This window comes from Heterocephalus glaber, unplaced genomic scaffold (assembly GCF_053883595.1).
Source record: "Heterocephalus glaber isolate CG9 unplaced genomic scaffold, H.glaber_assembly_v1.0 deba00001481, whole genome shotgun sequence".
Taxonomy (NCBI): Eukaryota; Metazoa; Chordata; class Mammalia; order Rodentia; family Bathyergidae; genus Heterocephalus; species Heterocephalus glaber.
Genome location: NW_028258317.1, coordinates 40,175,990 through 40,200,013, shown reverse-complemented (window position 1 = coordinate 40,200,013; position 24,024 = coordinate 40,175,990).

The window sequence follows — 24,024 nt, the reverse complement described above, 5'->3', positions numbered from 1 at the left end:
AATTAGTTTTGGTTTGCAATCTACTTTGTCTGCAAATAAAATTGCTACCTGCTTTTTTCTGGGTTCCTGTGAGGTGGAGAACTGTTTTCCATCCTTTTACTTGCAGACTATGTATTTATTTTTGAGTTAGGTGTGTTTCTTATATACAGCATATCATTGAATTTTGCTTTTTAATCTATTCTGTCAGTCTATTTCTTTTGATTGGTACATTGAGGTGATTAACATTGATATTTAAATTGATAGATCTTGACTCATCCTTGTCACGATGTTTTACTATTGGTGGCTCTTTTATTTCTTGTTTTTTTCCCCCTTTCCCTTCAGTTTCTTACCTTGCCTGGTGGCTTCCCTCTGTTGGGCATCATGGAGTTGTGATATTCATTGTGTTATTCTAGGGTATTATTTAGAATATTTTGGAGTGCTGGTTTGGTATTCATGAAATTTCTCAGGTGTTCATTGTCCTGAAAGTATCTAATTTCCCCATTGATTTTGAAAGATAATTTTGCAGATACAACAGTCTAGGTTGGAAGTTATTTTCTTTTAGGGCTTGAAATACTTCACTCCAGGCTCTCCTTGATTTGAGGGTTTGTGTTAAGAAATCTGCTGTGATTCTGATGGGCTTTCCTTTTTAGGTGATTTATTTCTTTTCTCAAACTGCCTGTAGAATTTTGTTCTTCTGTTGGGTTTCTGGGATCTTGACTATTATATGTCTAGGTGTAGATTTCTTTTGGTCATGGCTAGTTGGAGTTCTATATGCCTCACTTTTCTGTATGTCCAATTCTCCACCTCTGTTTGGGAAGTTTTCTACTATTACTTCTGTGAACAGTTTTTTTATGTCAATTGTACTTTCTCCTGTTTTATCATGGACTCCTATCAGCCTTACGTTATTCTTTGCATCATCTAGCAGCTGCTGGATTGATTTCTCCTTGTCCTTTACTATTTTTAAGAAATCTCTGTTTTCATGGTCCTTAACTGCAATCCTGTCTTCTATATCTGATATTCTGTCTTCAGATTCTCTTATTCTGCTCTGCATGCTTTCAATGGAGTTTTTAATCTCCTGAATATCTGTTTGAATCTGTTTCATGGTTTCCATTTCTTTCTTATGCTAGGCATTCATGGCTTCCAGCATGTTTCTGATCTTATCTATTTTTTTATCTGTTTCTGTTCTAGAGCCTCTAATTATGTCTTTCACTCTGCTCACCATCTCTGTAGTTATCTGGGAGATTATTTGTGCTTTGAATTTTTCTACAGCCTCATTCATCTGTTTTGTTACTTCCTGTGGTATCAGTTCAGGGTGTCCAGTGGTTGATTATCAGACTTTTCCACCTCCTTTTCACCAGAAATTGCCTTTTGTGGGGTGGAGGTCTGAGTTTGTGACTTGCTTAAATGTCTTCTCATTTTTGTTTTTGGTACTGTCTGTTATAAATCAATGATTCTCAGTAAGCCAACCACAGACCTGCAAGACCCAGACAGACCTCTGGCTGCAAGTCCCAAACTGAGCTCCCTGTCCTCTGGCAGGGCTGAACTCAAGTTTCCACTACAGGTTCCAGCTGCCCCTCCCCCAAAAACAGTCCAGGTTGAAATGGGAGGTGATGATCCCTCCAACTTACCAAGTACTGTGGTCTGATGCGCCTATAATGCAGAAATTCTCTTCACTTTTCCAGTGGGCTTCAGATTTCATCAGGGAGCCTGAGAGAGGCCCCCTCTTTGTTGTTCACTTCTGCAACTCAGTACCATGGCATTTATGTCCCCCTGTGCCTCTGTAATGTGGAACTAGGTAGCTGCACAGCCAAGAGGCATGGGTTGGGGGTGGGGCTGTTGATACAGGCACCTGCTCTGCCAAGCTGGCTGCTGGTTGGCCTGCTAGGGGGACAGGTGGGAGTGTCCTCATGGTCTCCTGGATGCAGATGGACAGGGGAAGCCAGATGGAGCAGGGTTTAGCCACCCAGGTTTGACTGCAAGGCCAAACTGGCAGCCAATGTGCCTGCCTGGGGTGCGGGGCTGTGTCCTCACGGTCTCCTGGATGGAAGTCGATGTTCTTATATTCTTTGATTCTATTGATTCACTTTTCTATCTTTACACAAATAACATCATTTCATTTATTTATTTAGGAAAAGATATAGCTTCAAGGACGATTCTAGCGTTTGCTAAGATCATAATAAACTTTGATAATCTGATATTTCAATGCCTCTTTACTTTTTTTCTTGGATATTCTCAATCATTTAGTGTCAAATTTGTATATTGACACTATCATGTGCCACTATTAAATCCATTTTTAAGACTAGTAATTTATATGTAAATTTTTAACATTTTGTAGGTTGCATACAATGCTATCATGAGTAATGACAATTTTATTTTTCTACTCTAATATTAATATAGTGTATTTATATTTTGTTAATTTACTTTGGATCCACTGTTTCTTTCCTTACATGACCAGTTCAAGTGGATCCAAGACATTGTCAATTTTACCTTTTTGATGAGTGAATATTTTTATATTCCCAGAACTATTTTTTTTTTTTTGCTTAAATTCTTTTATTGGTACAGTTTAGGTAAACAATACATTTACATTTATCATTGGGTGCTTGTACCTGTGCATGATGTATCTTGGTTCTTATTTTTTCCCCATTACCTAGAAATATTCTTTATCCTTGTTCTGGGATGTATTAAGGTTACTAGTAGATAGTTTGACATTTTATATCTTACTTTTATGATATTATGTAAGGACACAAGCAAGGTTCTCTATGGGGTTAATACTTCATCCCTGAGCCAAGGCCTTCCTGAATGTTATACCAACTCTCCTCTGAGTGTTGAACCATCCAGCTGGTTGAACAGGCAGGATTCCTAGGTGGATGACATGCATTTTCCCCTGCACTCTTTTCAAGTACTATTTTTCTAGCCTCATCTCTGTTGTGATTATTACTCAGCATAATATTTGACGAGGATTCTTGGAAGAACAGCAGAATTTTCTCTCAGCATAGCTCTCTTACTCAGTTTGTCAAAATTTACTCACCTTGGGGTGGGGATTTAGCTCAGTGGTTCTGGTGCCTGCCTCGCCTTGCTGGAGCCCCTGCCTTCTCAGCTCTGCATTTCCCACTCCTGTCAGATGCCTCTGGGTTGTGCCTTAACTCCCCACCCTGAACTCCATACTGAGGCATGGCCACTCTTAAGGCAGAGGCCGATTAGAATGGAGCATGCATCAATTGTTCCAATTTCTCACCTAGGACTAATGTTTATTGCCTAAATTCAGTTTCATCAAAATCAATGTTTCAAATATTTCACCTCTCTCATTTTTTCTGGAAGGTAAACCCAATGACTCTTTATCTTGTCTAGAAACAGGAAGCCCCTGCATGATTTTATAATCACTGTTGTATTACATTGCAATTGGGAATCTGGGCCTTATTTTTCTAGGATGGGAAATTGAATTTTTATATTTCATGAGAGAGTAGCTGACTTTACTATTGTGGTTATTATTTGAATCTTCTGCAACATTCTTTAGTGATTCAATTTTAAAGAATAAGAAAAGAGAGGTAAGAGGAAAGGGCATAGCCCTTCAGGTCTGTAGGCTATTGCAGTGTGGATTTAATATCTACTGAAGATGTCCCGGGACCTTTGACTGCATACTTGGTCACAACACACGGTTTACCACTTAGGAGGAAGAACATCTACCCATCTACCGTCAGTGATTAGTGCGGATGCAGAGCGTAGTTACCTCAGCTGTGTTTGCACGTTTCTTTACCAGGCTGGGGGTTTCCTCACATGCATGCGTTAACTGCTGTGTTTTCTAGTCGGGGGCCCTGTAAAGAACCCCACTATATTCTTTCCTAACATCTTACTCCTGCGATACACCACACTGAGTGCTCTGCAGCTTTGTTCTCCTCACATTCTTAACTCAGTTCTCTTAGATTTGTCAGATCCTCCACTGCCTGGTGTTTGTACATCAATATGTTTTGTCTGTTTCTTTCTTTAGTGGTTTCTTTTGGAGAAAGAAGATAAATACAATCGCTATAATTTCATCATCATCTGAACTAGAATTCCCACCATTAGATTGGATTAAAATATTTTCATTACTATTTTGTTCAAGTGCTTTTCTAAATTCCATTAGATTTGCCTGTTGATCTATTGTGTAATTTTCCAATACTTAAAAAATGTATTTTTACTTTTGTCTGTTGACTTATATGTGAAATTCACTGTGACCAGGCAGACTCACTTTTAAGATTTTGAGCCCAGTGGAATGTACTGATATCTGATCCATGGACAGAATGTTATTTACTTTGGTAACTATTCCACATGCACTTTAAAAATCTATAACTTTTAGTTCCTGAGTATAAACTAATAAATGTCAGTTAAACTTTTTCTTATATTTTCTATACACTGAAAAACTGTCTGTTCTGTCAGTTGCTAAGTGAGCTGTACTGTAATGAAGTGTACTCATTTTAATGTAACTATTGACAGACACTTGAGCATTATTTGTATTCAACTTATTTTTCCCCTTTACTCATATTTTGCTTTCTTTGAAATTAAGAAAGTATTTTTCACTTTTCTTATTTCCTCGCTATCATTTACCTATTTCTTATCATTTTGGTATGATTTCTATTTCTTGTACTTTTTATCAATATATCCCTGTCTTGAATATCTGGTTTCTCACCTCCAGACACTGCAAGTACCTACAGCATTTAAACTCTTCTCTTACACAGTCTCTCTCTCACTTTGATTTTGAAAGATAATCCAGTCTTTTTTATTTCATTAAAGTACTCGGTGATTAATTTAACTTATTTGCAAAATTAAAATATATCTGACATCATGAAAAATTGCCAGCATGGAGAAGTGCCATACAATCAATGAAACAATCTGGGAAGGTGTTATTGAAGAGATATAATCTAGCCTGAACTTTATATAATGGATGGATTCATGAAAAAGATTAATAGAAGGTAAAAACATTAGCAAAAGACATACAGTGCTATCAGAAAATTTTTGAAAAAAGTAACTAGAGAATAGGGAATATTCTGAAAATTTAATGCATGTGGTTTGAAATCATATATGAAGACTTACAACCCACAGTGTATTTGTTAGGAACTCATCAAATAATTTTGAGGAAAAAGGATTCACTCTTTTATTTTCCAATCTATAATATCTTAGAAATTTGTCACTATGCTTAATAAATCCAGAATTGAAAGCTTTGATCCAGGAATAGAGGCCAGCCAGTAATATCAGGATGTGACAGACTGAGGCAGGAGGATTACCCTGAATTCTAGGCCAACAGCTATGTAGTGAGTTCAAGGCCAGCCTGAACTGTTTAGAGAGAACATGTCTTGAGAAAAAAAAGAAATTGAAAGTTTCACTACTAAAAAAAAAAAAAGTGATGTAAAAAGCAAGACCTGTCATCTGAGAGTCTGATGAATGTTTTTAGAAGAGGAAGTTAATCCAGTTGAGTTGGTATATTGTGATTTGGAAATTTTATCTTTATGTTATTTGTAAGACATTTATACCATGAGATAGACATAAAGCACAGGATATTTAATTTTGGGGGATAAAAAATTAAAATTGAATTTGAATATGTAGCATTATGTGAACTGCTGATGTATATGGTAGGTTCAAGGAAGACACTGGGAGGTATCCAAGCAACCAGTGGGGACAAAGTCACTGCTGAAGCTCTGAATGGCTGTATAGAATCATTATGGGCTGAAAAGTTAGCAGATCTTTTCAAAACATAGGAAGAAGAGGTAGAAAAGATGAATCAAACCTCTGAAAAAAGAAAGGCTGAAGTAAGGATAGTTTCAGAAAAATATATTCTTGTTAACTTCATTTACATTGATTCTATCTTACAAAGTATCTTAGCCCTTGTGGCAAAAATTTGAAAAATTCTATGAAAACCAATCATAAGTGCATCATTCTAAAAAAACATTTTAAAATCACTTAAAAAATAAGGAATGACTTAATTAAAACAATGTTTTTATAGCATAGCATTTTCCCTCTTTTGATAAGGTATACATCACCTAATAAAACAAACTTTTACATAACACCATAACATAGGAAAGTTTTGGTACTCTATAAATGATTTTTAACTGTGTATTTTATCTTTTCTTTATATAGATATGTCTGCTCTATGAAAGGGGAATTATAAAGTTGCATATACATAATTATTCAAGAAATCACCATTCCTTACATCATCATCATTCGTGACATCGTCAAAGTTCCCATTACTGTTTTATCACTTAAAACACTTTCATCATGATTTTCATTTGTGGTGGGAGCTTTTGGTGATAATGTCAAAAATTCAGATCATGATCTTTTCAAGATACAGTGATTTGAACTTGAAATTTTAATATATGTAGATATTATGTTGTAAGCTGTATACTTATTGTTGTTAACTTTTAGCAACTCTAGAAGAGATATGTTTTACATCTTTTTTTCCCCAAACTAGAAGTCAAACTTTTTTTTTTTTTTGCATTTATCACTTAGATCTACATGTTTCCTAGGTTAGATTAAAAGCTTTATATTACTTGCCAAAATACCTCATTCTTTAAGTTTCAAGGAATCTGGGTTTGAAAATATAATCCTGAGCCCACTGCAGACAGGCAGGTCTGTGCACAGCCTACCAAGGTCCCAAGTCACGCAGAACACCCCAAAGCAACCCACTGCAGACAGGCAGGTCTGCACATGCTATACTGAGGTCCTGAGTAGTGCAGAACATGCCGAATCAGACTGCTGCAGACAGGCAGGTCTGCACAAGCCCTACCGAGGTCCTGAGTCACACAGAACATGCCGAATCAGCCCACACCCGGGCAACAATACACTGGACCCCCCGCCACCCGCTCCTCTGTACAGCCACCTGGTTCCACACTGCAAAGACACAGAGGACACCAGACCACCAGACTATGGTACTGAGTTCTGCTGCTCCCAGCCCAGAGGAAAGGGCTTTTGGGCCACCTTCTGTCCCACTGCTCCTGGCCTAGAGGAAGGGGATTCAGGATCACCATCCCTCCTGCTGCTGCCAGCCCACAGGAAATGGCTTTTGGGCCAAAATCCCTACTGCTGCTCCTGGGCCCTGTCCCACATCTCCTACCTCAGAGGAGGTAATCCATGCAGGCACCAACAGACCCTCCACAGTCAAAATGAGAAAACACATAAATAAGTCTTAAAACCAGATGTCCAGATCACCTACAGCAGCCCCAAAGGAAAATGAGATGGAACACTCTGATACTCAACCACCTGGACCCACTCAACTGGCAACAAAAGGGAAACTGGAAAAAATGAAGTGAGAAATAATTTCTCAGATAACAGGAGAAATTGTGCCCCTAGAGCAAGACATGATTAATAAATCTAGAGAGCAGCTCAGGAACATGATGGAATCCCAACAAAGGAAACAAATGGAATCCATAAAACAGATGCAAATAAAGTTCCATGACATGAAAAACTACATTGAAAGTCTACATAGCAGAATGAGCCAATGTGAGGACAGAATTTCAAATATAGAAGATAAGATTGCAATTAGTGACCAGGAAAAGAAAAATTGCTTCAAAATTATAAGGGGACATCAGAAATCAATACAGCAGCTGCTACCTGATGGAAAGAAGAATAATATAAGGCTGATTGGAGTCAATGAGGAAAGAGGAGAGAGTGCAGATGACATAAAAAAATCTCTTCACAGAAATAATGGCAGAAAACTTCCCAAGCAGGGGAAAAGAGCTTGACATACAGATAAGTGAGGCATATAGGACTCCAAATAGCCTTGATCAAAAAAATCTACACATAGGCATATAATTGTTAAGATTCCAGAAACTCAACAGAAGAACAAAGTTCTACAAGCAGTTAGAGAAAAGAAACAAATCACATACAAAGGAAAGCCCATCAGAATCACAGCAGACTTCTCAACACAAACCATGAAGGCAAGAAGAGCTTGGAGTGACATATTCCAAGCCCTAAAAGAAAACAGCTTCCAATCCAGAATGATGTACCCTGAAAAACTATCTTTCAAAATGGATGGAGAAAATAAGATACTTTCATAACAAAGAACACCTTAGGAACTTCATGAATACCAAACCAGCAGTCCAAATAATTTTACACAATATCCTAGGAACAGATATTGAGGATCACAACCCCAGGAAGCAAAGCAGAAGGAACCCATCTGACATGACAAGAAATTAAATGCAAATGGGGAGAACCCAAGCAAAAGAAAAAGTCATGGCAATGACAAGTCAATACATTTCAGTTATAACCATCAATGTGAATGGTCTCAATTCACCAATCAAAAGAAATAGACTGGCAGAGTGGGTCAAGAAGCAAAATCCAACAATATGCTGCATACAAGAAACACACTTAATTCAAAAAGAAACTCATAGACAGAAAGTTAAAGGGTGGAAAACAATACTCCATGTGACAGGAAACTGAAAAAAAGCAAGAGTAGCTATCCTCTTTGCAAATCAAGTAGATTTCAAACTAACACTGATTAAGAGAGACAAAGAAGGACACTACAACCTTGTAAAGGGAAGAATCCAAGAAGAATTGATGACAATCATAAATATCTATGCACCAAACACTAGTGTGCCCAACTATACAAAACAAATACTAACGGACATGAAAAGTCATATATGCACTAATACAATTGTAGTGGGGGACCTCAACACCCCACTGTCACAAATAGTAGATCAACTATACAAAAAATAAGTAATGAAATACTAGAACTCAATCAAACTCTTGAACAAATGAACTTAACAGATGTTTACAGAGTCTTCCACCCCACAAAGTCAGAATATACATTCTTCTCAGCTACATATGTGTCATTCTCCAAAATAGACCACATACTCACTCAGAACATGTTTAAGTAAGTGGAAAGGAATTGATGTTATCCCGTATATATTATCAGACCATAATGTGATGAAATTGGAGATCTATAGCAAAAGAAACAAAAAAATTCATAAACATATGGAAATTGAACAACACACTTCTGAATAACCAATGGATCACAGAGGAAATTACAGAAGAAATCAGACAGTTCCTTCAATTAAATGACAATGACAATACAACATATCGGAATCTATGGGACACAATGAAAGCAGTCTTACCAGGGAAATTCATAGCAGTGAATATGCATATTAGGAAAGCAGAACGAGCCCAATTAAACAACCTTATGCTGAACCTCAAGCTTCTAGAAAAAGAAGAACAGGACAACCCCAGAATTCATACAAGGGAGGAAATTATAAAGATCAGAGGAGAAATCAATGCAATGGAGACTAAGAGAATGATACAAAAAATCAATGAAGCCAAGAGTTGGTTCTTCAAAAGAATCAACAAAATTGACAAACTCTTAGCCAACCTTGTCAGAAAAAGGAAAGAAAAGGGCCAAATCCATGCAATTAGGAATGAAAAGGGTGAAATTACAACAGACCCAGCAGAAATCCAGAGGTTCATCAATAGCTACTTCCAGAACCTATACGCCAATAAGATGGACAACACAGAAGAAATGGACAGATTCCTAGATACATATGAATTACCAAAGTTGAATGAAGAAGACCTAAAAATTCTGAACAACCCACTATCAACCAATGAAATTGAAAATGTAATGAAAAACTTGTCAACTAAGAAAAGCCCAGGCCCTGACAGCTTCACTGCTGAATTCTACAAGACATTTAGAGAGGAACTGCTGCCACTACTGTTTAAACTCGTCAATGAGATTGAAAGGGAAGCAATACTCCCAAATTCATTCCTGGAAGCAAGCATCACCTTGATCCCCAAAACAGAGAAAGACTCAACCGAAAAAGAGAACTATAGGCCAATCTCACTAATGAACATAGATGCAAAAATCCTTAATAAAATAATGGCAAACAGAATGCAGAAGATTATCAAGAAGATCATACAACCTGATCAAGTGGGATTCATCCCAGGGATGCAGGGATGGTTCAATATACACAAATCAATCAATGTAATACTCTCTATCAATAGAGCCAAGGACAAAAACCATATGATTATCTCCATAGATGTAGAAAAAGCATTTGACAAAATCCAACATGCATTTATGATAAAAACCCTACAAAAAATTGGAATAGATGGTCTCTACCTCAAACTGATAGAAGCCATCTATGAAAAACCAACAGCCAATATCATACTAAATGGTCAAAAACTGAAATCCTTCACACTAAATCAGGAACAAGACAACGATGTCCACTATCACCACTCTTGTTCAATATAGTTCTGGAAACATTAGCCATGGCAATTAGACAAGAGAAAGAAATAAAAGAAAGAAAAATAGGAAATGAAGAAGTCAAATTGTCATTATTTGCAGATGACATGATACTCTATACAGAAGACCCCAAGAACTCCGCCAAAAGTCTTCTAGACTTAATAACCAAATTCAGTCAAGTAGCTGGTTTCAAGGTCAACACACAAAAATCAATAGCTTTCCTCTACACCAATGACAGACTCACTGAGAGAGAAATAGGGCAAATAATTCCTTTCATAATAGCATCCAAAAAACTGAAATACCTAGGAATCAACCTAATGAAAGGAATCAAAGACCTCTTCTCTGGAAACTATGGCACTCTGAAAAGAGACATTGAAGATGATATTAGAAAATGGACAGACATCCCCTACTCCTGGGTAGAAGGATTAATTTGGTGAAAATAGCCATACTTCTAAAACTGCTAAATAGATTTAATGCAATTCCAATTGAGATCCCAGCAGCATACTTCATGGACCTTGAGAAAACAATCCAAAAATTCATTTGGAACAAGAGGAGACCCAGAATAGCAAAAGCAATTCTAGGTAACAGAGACATGGCAGGTTGTATCACTATCCCCAACCTCCAACTCTACTACAAAGCTACTGTGATAAAAGCAGCATGGTACTGGCAAAGAAACAGACCTGAGGACCAGTGGAACAGATTAGAAGATCCAGAAATAATGCCAGACACACTCAGCCATCTCATCTTCAATAAAGGAGCCAAACACCTCACTTGAGGAAAGATAACCTCTTTAATAAATGGTGCTGGAAAAATTGTGATTAAAACTAGACCTATATCTCTCACCATGCACTAAACTAAAATCAAAATGGATTAAAGATCTAAATATTCAAATAGAAACTCTGAACTAGTTGCAACAGAGGTTAGGTAGAACCCTTGAAGACATCGGTGTAGGAAAAGATTTTATGAACAAAACCTCAGTTGCCCATGAACTAGCACAAACAATCAACAAGTGGGATCTCTTCTTATTAAAAGACTTCTGCACAGCAAGAGAAACCACCAGCAGTGTGTGAAGAGACAACCCACAATGTGGGAAAAAATCTTCACCTGCTCTTCCTCAGACAAAGGTCTACTATCTCAAATCTATGAAGAACTTAAAAAGATCAGACCTCCCAAATTTAAAGACCCAATCCGAAAATGGGCATCTGAAATGAACAGATATTTCTCAGACAAAGAAGTAGAAATAGCAAATAAATACATGAAAAAATGTTCAACATCACTGGTCATTCGAGAGATGCAAATGAAAACCACTATGAGATTCCACTTCACCCCAGAAACAATGGCTGCTCTCATGAAATCAACCAATAATAAATGCTGGCAGGGCTGTGGGGAAAGAGAAACCCTTCTCCACTGCTGGTGGGAGTGTAGACTGGTGCAACCACTGTGGAAATCAGTATGGAGATACCTCAGAGAACTAGGACTGTATGTTCCATTTAACTCCACTATTGCACTGCTGGGGATCTTCCCCAAAGAATTAAAAGAGTCATACCACAGTGATGTATGTGTGCCCATGTTCACAGCAGCACAGTTTGTGGTAGCTAAAACTTGGAAACAGCCCAAATGCCCATCAACTGGAGACTGGATAAAGAAAATGTGATTTTTAAAAAAATAAAATGGAGTACTACTCAGCTATAAAAAATGAGAAATTAGAGACATTTATAGCAAAATGGATTCACATTGAGGCCATACTCTTAAGTGAAATAAATAGGACATGCATGTGTAAATACCAAATAGTTGCTCTGGTGTGAGAAACTGAAAGTGTAAATAAGGACTAAATGTATAATAGGTAATGTGAAATAGGAAGAAAAGTGACAAAGGGAAAGGAAGTGGGAGGGCTAGGGGAAAGGATAGAAGGGAGTGGGATTAATATGAGAAAATGGAAAAATAGGAACAAAATCTTTGTAAATAGGGAGGAATGGAGGGGTTGAAGGAAGGGCTGGGCAAGGGTGAAAAATAAGAACCAAGAGAGACTATGTAAAGGTGCAAATTTCCAATGATGAATGTCATTACATTTTATACCTAAAATGTACCAATGGTTAGAATGAATAATCAATAATGCAAAATAGGAATCAAAGGTCCAAAGGGGTAAGGGTAGTGGGAGGGACAGGGGAAAGGAAAGAAGGGAAAGGAAAAATGCTGGCAAATGGAAAAAATGGAAATAAGTCTTTGTAAATAAGGAAGGGTGGAGGGGGTGAAGGGAAGGCTAGGAATGGGGATAAAATAAGAACCAAGATACATTATGTAAAAGTACAATTCCCAATGAGAAATGTAATTGTGTTGTATACCTACAATGTGCCAATAAAAGAATTTAATTTTAGAAAAAAGAAAATATAATCCTATCTCCCTCAAGTATATAGAAATAAAAAATGTTTCTGAAAAATATCCCTGGACTATTTTAAAGCCCATCCATGCTAAACTTTAAGTGTCACATAATAATCAATTATTTATAATTTTAAAAGTTTATTTTCTTTTTTTAACTGCAAATAATAATTATGTGATATTTATATAAATATACATTATTACATGATAAATTGAGCCTAATTTTCATATCTACTACCTCAATTACTTATTTGTTTGTGATGAGAACATTTGAAATCCTTTTAGGTGTTTTGAAATACACAAACATCATTAATCATAATCACAGTGCTATCCAATAAAACACCAAAATCTATTTCCCAGTAAAATGTACCCATCATTTAAAATTTTAAAATATGTGACTTTTCAGTAAAATAAAACCTGGAAATTTGAAAACCTCAATTGTCTTGCTGTAGGAACTTATTGTGATTCTTTATTGACCTTTTTGTATACCTTGGGTGTGTGTAATACTTCCTAGAGGTTTTTGGGGGGCAGGGGTATATGACATGACAAAGAATTCTACATTATGTAGTTATTTCTCTACTACTTCATAATTTGTCCCAGCGTCACTCACGCAGTGCGTTTGTTTGAGTACTTACTCTCCAGAGAGTGGCTGGGCAGGTGTCATTTCAACCAGTCGGTTCTTGTATTGAGTAAATTTTATAAAATTGTTGTTTTTATATTTCTTGTTATATTATCATATAAAAATAACAAGAAGTGCAATTTCTTGTATTAAATAATTGGACTGGTAATCAGTAAATTGTGTTAGCTCTTTAAGTTCTGAGCAGCATTCATGAGGAATACCTTTTTATTTGTCTTCATTAAATTGACGGTTTTCATCTTATCCACAATGTCCGAGCCAGTCAGTAAGCTCTATAAAATAATTCTTTCTATTAGTGTACAATTATTTTTATTAATGTATATGCATATTATATTGAAATGTACATATTTTTATTGAATAATTATGCAATTAAGTGCAATATTACACCTAGATTAAACAGGACTGGACACAAACTGAATAAGCCCTTGGTGAGCAAACAATGGAGGCAGATGTAATAAAGAGAAGTTTACTAGCATTAATCAATATGGTTTACAAATGTGGTTGAGGATATTACTTAAAAGATCAATTTGTCAGAAGTCATTTAAGAGAGCTTGTACCTTATTTCTGATTTCAATACAGAAGAGGAGATTTGGTAGCTTCAAGCCCCGTCAGAGAAACTGAAAATACCATGTAGATAACATATAATGTATTAGGAAAAGAATGAGGTGAAAAAATGAATTACTGGTGTCATAGACAGTCCTAGTGGCAGCATCTGAATTAGTGACCCTTAGCATTCTGAGGTGAAGGAGAGCACTTCCCTGTGGAGTGGTGAGTATAAATTGTAGTGAACAGAGAAAATGAAGGGGAGATGGTAACAAGGGGGCATCTGCTGCCTTAGCAATGTGACACAGATAGTGTGGAGTAAGTCAGCATGCTTATTCAGAGGAGGCAGGTGGGTCATTGTTCAGCATTTCCATTTGCTATACCAATGAATACGGGAGGAAGGAGTGCATTGGTGAAAGAATTTAATTTTTGCATTTTTTGTCAATGCCCCAGCAATCATTCTCTAGGCACAACTGACAAAAAAAGCTCATTATTTCTTGCATACCAAAGAATTTTCCTAAATATTTTTACATCATTGTTGCCCTTTTGTTTAGTTAGGCTGATGGATGCATAGGTAATGTGCACTCTTAGAAGAGCAACTTAGCTTACCTTGAGATAAATGCTTCCTATAAATTCTCTGGGTTTCAATGAAAGCAACTGTCTTCCTGTCACTTTCATTCTCAGAGATTTGACTGTTTGTTTATTTCACTCTCTCAGCAGAGGTATAAGGTAACCTTTGAGATAATGGAACCTCTCCTACTTTCAAAGAATAGAAATAGTCATCTACTCATTCAGGGACTACAACCTCTCTCTTTTTAAAATGTATTTTTAGACCTTTGCCAAAGCAATTTTATTAATATTCCTGTGTGATATCCCTGAATAAAAAACCTTATTCACTATTTCAGAAGACAGACTTTGTTTCAGAAAAGATCAAAGTCAAAATTGTGTTCCTTCTTTGCATTTTACCATCTTTCAAAATAGGCATGTGCATAAATTTGCATATAAAGAGAAGTTTAAATTCCAAAGTACATTTATTCATGTGTACCTAATGAGGGAACAATTTGATATAATTCATGATGTGAATATATACTTTAAAACAAATATAAATATTTAAAATTCATAGTTCATCCAAGTTATTATTTATCATGAGGAAAGACTTAAGTAGCTATTAATTTTTAACAGTCACATCCATAAAAGCATAAAGTTTCAAGAAAGTTTCTGGCTTTATCTGAACTATGTCTCAACTGCAGTTAATTAGATAATAAATAGTATTAATTTAAATATTTATACCAGGCTTTATTGTTCCCACCTTTGCCCTTGCCTAAGGACCCACTGGACTAAAACAAAAGCAAGAAAATACTGAGAGTTCTTGAATTTACAGCAAATACACTAGAGCTGGCATCTGCCCCTGTTCCATAGAATCCTCAGGATGTATTTTTTTTTCATAGAAATCTTAGAATTGGCCCTTAGATATTTTGTGAAATGACTAACTATTGAAAAAAATATGTTAAAGTAAATATTTTAGTTTTTTATCCTTTTATTTATTTTTTGTTGTTGTTTAATTCACACAGATACTACTTTTCATAGCATTTTTTGCAACACTTATTTGTCTATCTGCAGAGCAGTGTGTCCACCCTACCCTGCAGAGCACTGATTATACAAGATTTCAGGATAGCAACCTTGATTTAAGAATTGTAAAACAACTACATGCAGTAAAATTATTTGAATTCAAGGGCTGACATTTGACAGAAAGAATGGAAGATCATGCTTCCTTGAGTGCTGACAAGATTAAGATTCCAGAACACTAAAAAGAGTTTTAGGGACAATGGAGGGATAGAAGGTGAAAGATAACAACTTTACATCAAAAAGAGCACCAAACCCTCTCCTGGAGGGTGTGGGTCCGCATTGCTTAGGTACCTTCAGTTTAGGCACCAGCTGCTGGGACAGATTTATATTCATCAGATCTAAAATTCCTGACACATTTATTTCAACCTAAAGAGTAGGGAAATTTTAATGAAAAAGGAAGAGGAGTTACATAGGATTGGATTTTTAAAGACATTCTTTACCAGAGAGGAAATAGATAACATTAAAAGATGACAGTGTTTAAAACTGTAACTGCTTTCAAGTTGCCAGGTCCTGTATTTAACATCAAGACCCCATCCATGTAGATTAAAGATGATTTCTCATTTACTTTCTTCATCACTGAGACACAATGCCTGACACACACATAAGTTAATGGAGAGGTTAATTTTGACTCATCCTTCAGTCCATACTTGGTTGCCTCCAAGGCAGGATGTCATGGCAGAAGGAATGGTGGAGAAATAGCTCTCAACTCATGGGAGCCAGGAAGCAGAGGATGAAGGGAAGAGCTGGGGAGGGAGATGCACTCTTCTAGGAAAAACCTTCAGTGACTGCCCCCTTCTACCCAACCCCACCTCCTAACAAAGTGTCAGTGATAAATCCCCATAATCCCCAACTACCCTCCAGATGTCCTGCCTGTGAGTGTGTGAGATTTTTGTGGAGACATCCAGATATAAATCATAAGGGATGACATGTTTAGAGAAGCTAGGTCTCATAAGACAATTTTTTAAACCTCTCAGCAGATTGTTCTCTGACAAAACTTGGGCTGATGCAGCTAAAATATTATTACTTCTTCATATGAAAAGGACAGATAATTCTACATGAGCACAGAAACATAACTTCCTGCTTATAGTAGTCAAATATATACCCTGTCTTCCCTAATCAGCAAGAAATTGAACTGGAAGCCAAGATCTTTCATCTTAGAGCCATAACGTGGACTCAAGTCTTGCATTATTATTCTGGCCCAAACCAATTCTCTAATCCTAGTTCTCTCTTCTCTATTTTAGGTTGTGTCCTTTTTCCTTTTTTATCTTCTCCTCACTCTCAGTATTTCTTGTCTATTCTAGGGAGAGAGCAATATGGATTTTTCTCTGATATACAAGAAATTTTCCATTCATGATATAAGTCCTGGCTACAAGTTCCCGGGCTGTTCTGATCACCAAGTCATTTTATTTAAAAGATACTTTATTTACTCAAAGACCCCCAAATGAGAATTCAACCAAGATTCAAAGTTGAAGTAAAACTTTGGTCTTATTTGACATCTTCGTATGACAATGAATTTATATCTGAAGCAGTACCTAGAGAGAGCCCTTATTTTTACTGATGTGATGTAAAGGAAATGGGACACTGGGAGAATAAATAATAAAGACAGGTAAAATTATGTTGTGAAAAAAACCAAGGAATTTACTACTACTTGAATAAAATAATAATGAATCTTTTGGGTGGATTCTTTTAATTGCATTGAATGAAATAGTAACAGCTGGACTTTGAATGATAAAGTGAGTTGATAAAGTAAAAAGCCTCATAAAACTAATATCTTTTTTTCATATGTAGTGGCAACTTGCTGATCATGATAAAAATGAACAAGGTTCAATCATTTCTTAAAATTTTGATAATTGTGCACAGATTGATGCAGAAATAAAGTAGTCTGGATTGACAGGAGAGGAAAGTCAGGGTGTACTCATTGTATGACACAGTTCAGCCAAGGGTTACTTATATGGCTATTTACTTTTCCCCCAAAAGGTGAACCAGTGTCAATGATATTTATTTGGCCATCCCAATTAAAGCATTATTAAAATGGTTAATGTTATAGAGAATTGGAAGTGGGAATTACAAGAACAGCTTCAAAGAAAGCTATAGTCCCATTTTAGTTTCTTATCAGCAGTGAAACATCTATTTAAATTATAAGATGTACAGTAGCTGAAGAAGTTCACGTGTGTGTGTTTGTTGCAATACCTGAAATTCACTTATTGATGTAGTGGTATAATAAATTAAAATCAAATGTCTGTTCTAGCATGCATTCCTACATATGAATTCTAATTGGACTCAGAAGTGATTATATCTCAAAATTAAATTTTAAAAATTTCTCTAGGAAAGACATTTTTACTTCTCCAAATATATGTCATAGTTTTTCCATGTGATCTCTGTATCTAATATATTCTTCAATCATTAAACTTCTGAAATTGTTTCATAATTTATACCTCTATTTCTGTACCTTAATACATAGTAAGTTCCTTAAAAAGTAAACTATTTTTTTCTCTTCATCCACCAATAATATTTCTATGCCAGGTGCTAATCAATGTGGCTAACCCACACCTTCATGGCAATAAATTCAATCTCACGGAATTTACTATTTGAGAATTGTAATGGAAAGTAGCTAACTGGTATTAAAATGAATCCTGATTAATTCTGAATTAATCAACTTGAAATTGTTGCATGGCAGAACTGTATACCAGACCTTATTCATCTTTTACATGTAAAACTTTACATTTGTTGAATAACAATCCCTAAATTTCCACATGCTACTTCATACATACCTTAGCAATCACTGTTGATCTTTCAGTTTCAAGATTTTGACTCTTTTATGTACCCCATAAAGTAAAATAATACAGTATTTATCTTTCTGTCATTTGGTTAATTTCACTTAGCATAATGTCATCTTGGTTAATCCATGTTATCACATAAAGGATTTCTTTGATTTAAAGGCAGACTAAAGATACAATTGTACTGATAAAGTATATGTTCTTCATTCATTCAACTGTCAGACATTTAGATCATTTTCACATCTTGAATATTTTAAAAAATGCTATAATGAACATGAGAGTGCAAGTATCTTTTAAAAATATTTCTTCCAATTATTTTGGATATGTGAAGTGATCACAACATATGGTGAATGTTTAAATAAAAAGTTATCACAGTAAACAATATACTGCCATTAATTCTTCTCAAAATATCAACTATTGATTATGCCCAAAGCAGGCTGTGAGTAGAGCAGGCTGCAAAGATTTACCCCACATTTGGCATGTTTTAATAAATGAGTCCAACCAAAGCTTACATGACTCATAGGGCATTGTAGATGGTTCATGGGCCAATATCATGCCCCCATCACCTTGCCACTAATGACCATAGCAGAGACAGAGAAATGGCTTGTGAAGCCATGGGGCTAAATATGAAATAATACATGGATGAGGTCAGAGTGATGTGCATCTAAATTCTGTTCCCATAATTAAAACCTTGTTATCTACAAGGACAAGGTTATTTGCTAACCACAACCTGTATTTTGTCTGTTCTGTTCCTAATTCAAGAATGCTTTGTTTTTTCCTCTACAATCTTGCCTTTATCAACAATGTATCCATAGCAAGTATGTGTATCTCCTTTACTTTGATCTAACTCTGATGTCACCAATAAATATTGAGGGGTCTGGGTATTCTGGGCCTTTGCTTACTCAGGCCTTGCTGCTCAAGCACTGGTCATCCTGTCTCCCTGTATCTCTGTGTCTTTAACTCTGTCTTTGTATCTTTCTTCTTGCCTTGCATTGCAGCATGGAGCAGGAGACTGTGATCTGCTGCAGGGGTTTCCAATACCCCCTCATTTTTAATATAATCAATCTATTGTTTTTGGCAATGTGTCTTTTAGTGTAAAAATACATGCTTTTTAAATTCATGCTTTCACTGTTTTTTTTTGTCTCCCCTGCATGCCTAGCAGTGGGATTGCTGGGTCACATGACAGTTGTTATTTATTTGAGAAACTTCCATACTGTTTTTCACAGTGGATACCCATTCCCCATACCCACCAGAAGTGTACATGGGTTTTAATTTCTACACATCCTTGCAAACACGGTTCTTTCTCTTTGCAAAATAAAAAATAAAATAAAATAAAATCATTCCTACTGAGAGATATAAGTGACATCAAATTAGCTTTTATTTGTATTCCCTGGCGATTAGTGATGATGAGCATCTTTTCATTTACTTGTGGACCATTTGTGTGTCTTCTTTGTGAAAATGACTGTTCATGCCCTTTGCCCATTGTTCAATAAAGTTATTTGTTACTTTGCTATTAATTTGAAAGACTATCTTCCTTCATTATTATTAACATTTTTTATCAAAAGCCCATTTTATAAATATTACCTCTCATTCTGTAGGTTGTCTCTTCACTATGTTGATAATTTCCTTTGCTATGAGTGACCTTTCTAATTTGATGCAGCTTGATTTGTCTATTTGTTGCTTTTATATTTGTGTTTGTTTTTTATTTGTATTTTTGGTGTCATATTAAAAAAATGTACTACCCACCCCAATATCAAAAAGCTTCTTCTTCTGTTTTTTCAAGGAATTTTAAAATACTGAGTCTTATGTTTAAATCTTTAATGTATTTTGAGTTAATTTTTGTGTATGGTGCACATAGGGTCCAATTTCATAAGAATATGCAGTTTACTCAGTAACAGTGGTTGAAGAGCTTATGCTCTTCCTGTGAAAATTTTTGACATCTTTATCCAAGTACAACTGAACATAAGGGTGTGAGTTTGTATTTCTGCCCTCTTTTTAGTTTCATTTGTCAATAGATTTATGTCACTGTGAGACTGCAAGAATTTGCTTATTTTAATTTTAAATTATATTTTGAAATCATGATGTGTGATCCATTCAGCTTTGCTCTTCTTTCTTAAAATTGCTTTAGCTATTTGAGTTATTTTGTAGGTCCACATATATTTTAGAATTTTTTTACATTTGTATTAAAATTGCCATTTGTTATTTTGATAGGGATGAGAAATCCAGATCACTTTGGGCGGTATGGACATTTTAGCTACTGAATTCTTCTAGTCAATGAACATCAGACATATTCTTATTTTTTATAAAAACACAGAATTTTAAATGGCAGTTTTAAAAATAAATTATTTTCACTGATCCTATTTTTTGGAAGATTTGTTGTACTTGACTCTGGACATGAATACAATTACACAGAAAATTTTCAAATTTTTTAAACATAGCCTACTGCATATTATATATATATATATGGAAAACTAATTAATAATGGGGATGTAGAAATGTATTCACATCATTTTATTGTTCAGTAAATATCATAAATTATACTTAAATAATGACAGCTATGACATTATCAGATGATACAATGTTATGGAATTACCTCTGTATATTCTATCTGTTGTTGACTGAAATTTGACTATGGGCATATGACTGTATACAGTTAAAACTTACAGTTTTTTATTTCAAAGATCTCTGTACACTATTAAAAATTCTCTAAATTTCTCCCCATATTTATTTGATTATCTTATTCTTGCTTTACTTCCTATGTTGATTTTTAATTTTTTTTATAGATTTCCTTGTAGTTTAAGGACATATCACTTCCCTGATTTACTTTTAAAATATTAGTGAAATATTTAAGGGAAATGCATTGTAAAATATGTAAGCTTCATTTTTATTCTGAGAAAAATGGATTAAAATCTCCTCTTATACTTGCAGCATTTTGTTCCTAGGTGTCTTGTTTTTTAAAGTGACCATTTTTTTTTTTCCCCTCTCATAAGATGCACGATGTAAAATAGTTGCTCAATAAGCCTCATTATTGTGAATAAATGTTAATGTGTGCATTGGGTGAATTCTTTTTTCAACTACGTATCATTTCAAAGGATAAAATATGGCTTGGTATTTAAATTATATCTTTAGAAATTAATGTTCAAAAATATTTATTACTGTTACAGAGAAATTTTTACAATAGTTTATCTAAAGAAAAATGTTTTAGGGCACTCCCCGCACAGCCCGCAGGTCCGGTCCGCAGCATGGAGCTGTCTGGTCGCCCCGGGGCCTTGCCCTGCCACCGCCACTCCTTCTGGGGCTCCCACTGCTCACCATGCGGGGAGGAGGAGGAGGAGGAGAAGGAGAAGAAGATGGGGTCTCAGTGCTGCCCCCAGGCTGCAAGCAAGAAGGGCGGCCTGAGGGAACGGCAGGGCAGAGGCTCCTGCCAAGGGCAAGGTGGTGTCCAGCAGCCTGGAGCTCGTGCAGTTCCTGCCCCTGGACACACTGCCCAACCGGACGATCACCCTCAGACAGAAGCCATGGTACTAGTGTTTGAGCTCATCCACCACCCTCTGTCTCAGTGACTTCTTTAATGCCACCGGGGCTGCTGGGCTCTACACCCTCCTCCAGCTTTCTGTTCTTGACCTTCAGGGACTGGAGTCATGGCTGAGAGGGGGCAATGAATGCTAACCACACACTGGAAGGTACTAGCCCCCCGACAAACACACCAGCTGCAGCAGGAGTCCATGGCGCTCCTGCCACCACACACAGGTGCTTAGGCCTCAGTGTCCATCGGCCCCTGGGCTCGGCTCTGAGGCACAGCTACAACTTCTACTGTGATATTGAAGAAAAATTGTTAGAAGAGAAATCTTTACCATATTTCTGATCTCAGCAAGAAAGATTTGTGCCTCTCATAATGCATAGCAGCGATGGTATCCATCGGTGTCTTGTAGATGTTCTTTCAAGGCATACTAGTGAGAATGTCCATTAATGGAATGTTGCTCCAAGAATGATGCAGGCAGGGTCAGCTGAAGAAGCCACAATGCAACCAGACTCATGGTCCCTAATACTGAAAATATTTGAACTCTTGATATTCTGAGATGGTTCCTTATGCAGTGATAATTGAACCAGGATGCTGATTTCTGTGAAGATATCAGGATCTGGGAGTGAGGGAAGGACAAGGTGTTGTGCTGCCTTCTCTTGGACATCAGAGAGCCCCTGTGGTGGAGATGCAGATGCCACACCAGCCCTGTGCACAGGATCTTGCTATGTAGTTCGGTCTGGCCTTGAATGCAATATGTAGCTGAGGCTGACTTCAAATGCATATCCTCAGTCTCCTGGTGCTGGGATTACAAGCATCCTCCACCACATCTGGAAGCAGTCAACAATTTACTGGTAACACGTGACCTGATACTCTCTTCCTGATAAATGCTGCTGCTTCCAGCCAGCCCCACAGTCATGAAGGGTAAACAAGTGGTGCTTGGAAGGAGACTGTCCTGTTCAAGCTATCTTTTTCAGGTTCACCTCTTTGCAGATCCTGAAATCAAGATTTCAATAGCTCAACATTGCTGGTATCAGGTTGACCCTCACATAGAAGAAATTTGTTATACAACTTTCTAGAGTAGGCCCAGGGACACCATAGCCATAGCCACATAAAATCTTCAGATGCACTTCACAGTGCAAAACAGCAAAAAACTGGAGGAACAGAGCCCCTCCCCCCCCAACTGCTGAGGAGGTGAGCTGAGGGGGTGCCAGGAGCACCACTCTCCCCCCACCCTGGTGGCTGCGCTGAGGCAGTATTGGGATCCACAGCATGGAGGTGCAGGGGGTCATAAATGACATTGTTCTGAGCTCCAGAGGATAGAGCAGAAGTGAGCAACAGAAAGAGGGCCTCTCTCAGGCTCCTTGATGAAAATGGAAGTCCATTGGAAAAGTGAAGAAAATCTCTGCAATAAAGGCACACCAGACCACTGTAGTTGCACACTGAATCAGGCAGGATGGTGTGTGACTGCAGTCCCAGCACTCTGGACAGCTGAGGTAAGAAGGTCACATGGTGGAGTCCACTCTGACCAATTTGGTGAGTTAGTGAGACCCTTAGTGGGTATCTGAAGTAAAATGTCTGAGGATATAGTTCACTGAGAAGATGCAGAGTACAAGCCCCAGTAATGCAAAAGTGAAAAACTAACAGATAGATGAGAAATAGAAAAAAATATTCATAGATACTTAGACAAAAATAACAAAATAAGTGGCCACTGATTTATTTAGTATGAAGAAAAAATGGCTGTCATGGGCAGAGACAGGAGGAGAGTCCTCACAGTCCCAGGCCTGACTCTACCGATGACACAGAAGGTTGTGGAAGAATCAAATAGAGACTGAAAGTGTAGAAGCAAAGTTGTACTTTTATTCAGCAAGCATGCAAGAGTACAGCTGCCTTCTCACAGAGAGACAGGCAGGGGTGCCTGAAATGGAGCCACCATTGCAGGGGGGCTCAAGGTGCTGGTCTTCTAATAGTTGGGGCCTATCTTGCCTCTGGGCTGAGGGTGCCCCTACTTGACTGCTTAATGATTAATTTAGCTCATTACTAGGGACAACAGGGCAGGGTCTTTTCAGGGGCCATTTACATCTTAGGGCCAAGATTCTTTTCTTTTGATCTTAGCAAACCAAGCTTTGCAGGGTGCAGTGTGAAGAGGAGGTGCAGCCTCAGCAGACTGTCAGCTTTTCATGGGTGGTTAAAACTGTTCTGCCAGCTATCTGAACTCCTTTGGGGAGAGGCTCATCTCTCCTTGCCTAAGGGGTCTCTATCTCTACAGGGCTATAGGCTTTTTTATTACATGGAGACTCAGGTTATGGAACCCCCAAGACTTGAGCTCACTTCCTTGGCAACATCTCCAAACAGAACTTGGAACCCTTGT